Below are 2,383 nucleotides of genomic sequence, written 5' to 3'. Positions count from 1 at the left end.
AAAAAAGATGAAGAGAAAAAAAGAGAAAAAAAGCTTTTTATGCTGACTCTCTCACTATAGGCAAGTGAACAACAAAGAGGAGGCCAGAGATAGGGAGGGAAAAAAGATAAGGAAAGACAGAAAAAGAGAAAGAGAAGAATGAAAGAAGAAGTGAGAAAGGAAAATTTTATCTCAGGTGGAGAAAATAGTGACAGTGAAATTCTAGACAGAATAATACACTAACATCAATAAATATTTATTAAACAGAAATAGGAACCAGGGGAACCCAACCAACTCAGTGGAGTTACAGGGGTAGCTTACTTGGTACTAATGCAAGACAATGCTAACATTAAAATGCTTTTACCTTGTAGCTCTGAAAAAGTGAGTCATGTACAGAGGAAAAACACCTCCCAGATATTCTTTGAAGCAGGCAGGCAATCTCTTTGAGTACTGAATTCTCATAAAAGCATGCAATATTTCAGCAATAAGGAATGACGGGGTGTTCATTATTGGTTATTAATGGTTGCCTAAATGGAGCACAAGGCCCAGGCCTTTGGGGGAGTGCAGTGCTCCCTGCATCGCTTAATTACTGCCCCTTCTTAACCCAGCAATGCCAAGCTCTGATGCTAAGCTCTGCTGTTGTGAACTGGCTGTATTAGTGTGTGAGAGTAATTCTGTTCAGCTATGAAAAGGAAAAATAATGCATTTGAGAAGGCTCTTGCACAGGTGACAGGAGTTAATCAGTTTTTCTCCTCACATAAACTCCAGGCAACACAAGGAGTTGGACTGTAACTGTTACCTCACCTTGCAAACCCTTTGACTCATACCACTACAGTTTTCAGACATCAGATTATACCAGTCTCTGGCACGGACTGGCCAAAACTTCTAAAAGACCTAAAGAATTTTTTAGTTACTGCTTTTTCTGGAATAGTCCTTTTTATTTCTTTAATTTGCTAACTGTTTCAGTGCACGAGCAAGCTCATTAGGATGTGCTGGCCTTGGAGAAGGGGCTTGCTGCAGAGAGTAGAGAAAGATGTGTGGGCAGGATTGCCTGTTTACTGAGGGCTGTTGCTACACAGGTGGTGGAGCAGGTATAAGCAAGAACATATATTCTCGATTGCTGCTTTAGGAGAGAGTGTGCCATCAGGTAAGGAAGTGGCCAAGCAAAGGCTGCACTTTGAGCAGCAGTTTAAAAGATGCCAAAGGTTTGGGGAAAAGTCCTCATTTTCTCTGTATAAATCCAGCTCAGCTTATTCACCCTAGAGCTGAGGGCAGTGGCTTCAAGGCTCCTCCCTTCCACTCAGAAGAAATTTAATTTCACAGATTGAGACTTCACTTACAAAGGTTTCAACCCTTAGGTACAGAGGAGACTGAGCATCACCTACCTGAGAATAGCTCACACTAAACTAGAATTATCTGTAAACTCAAAAAAAATCAAAGATTTGACATAAACTGTAGTCTATAACTATAAGGTAAGCTGTTACACTGCAATATTGTAATTCTTTCCACAGGTGTGGGGTTTTGGTGGGAGGATGCTATGGCTACTTCTGCCAGGTGAATGCATGCCTTGAGTTGAACACCTCTGCAACAAATCAAATGTGTTATGATTGCAGATAAGAAAAATCATGGAAGGCAGACTGTTAGTATTAAATCATAAATAATAAGGAGATGAAATAAGCTTCTATTAACAATGTGTCCTTCTATTTATTTGTTTATATTTTGTCTACAGAAAATATGATGCTGGACTGGGGATGGCTTAGGACGACCTTCTGGCATGAAGACAGCTACAAAGCACAAAATACAAAACATGAACTCAGAACGAAACAAGAAAAAAACAGCATTTTCTTGGCATCAACAAGAAGCTCTTTATTTTTCCTGAAGTTTTCTTTTCTAAAAAAAAAATAATAAAAATGGAACTAAGACATTTGCAGAAATGAGACAAACTTGCTCTTCAGGTGACAATATTCAAGCAAGCATGTTGTTTTATTGAATTTAAATTGAAAGAAAAAAGATCTGAAATGGGATACAGTATCAGGAAAACTGAGACACTGAACTTTCAAAGAAAAAAAAACAGAACAACTTCTTAAACTATGAACTGAGAAATGGCTGGAAATACCACTTGAACCCTGATTACACCCTGTGTGTTGCTAAGGAGACAACATCATCTTTGCTAATGCAATGGTATTTAGGGAATGGTTTACAACATATCTTTTATTATAATCTTTAAAGAAAAAACAGAAATATTTAATTAGCTGTGACATTACCATTTCTGTTCTTATGTCTTATTGCACCTTCTTTTTCTAGACAGTGCAGATGTATTTGCAGCCAGCAGTCAAGGGCAGGAAAGATTTCTTTCCTTAATAATCTTTTTATTTGCCACACCCAATAAATTCTTTGTAGGGAA

At 38.1% G+C, this 2,383-nt stretch overlaps 1 protein-coding gene across 1 annotated transcript in view; it reads right to left on the bottom strand.

Moving 5' to 3' along the window:
- Positions 1-1,943: 1,943 nt before the first annotated feature.
- WWOX (WW domain containing oxidoreductase) overlaps positions 1,944-2,383 on the bottom strand; it is a 476,245-nt gene continuing 475,805 nt past the window's right edge. Inside the window, exon 8 of the mRNA XM_010006189.1 lies at positions 1,944-2,383. This exon is cut by the window's right edge and continues 648 nt beyond it. The gene's annotated coding sequence lies outside the window, so the exon portion shown is untranslated.

Source organism: Chaetura pelagica, unplaced genomic scaffold (genome assembly GCF_000747805.2).
Source record: "Chaetura pelagica isolate M959 unplaced genomic scaffold, ChaPel_1.0 scaffold139, whole genome shotgun sequence".
Classification (NCBI taxonomy): domain Eukaryota; kingdom Metazoa; phylum Chordata; class Aves; order Apodiformes; family Apodidae; genus Chaetura; species Chaetura pelagica.
Note: the sequence above shows the minus strand (reverse complement) of the source record. Positions and strands in the feature narration are given on the sequence as shown.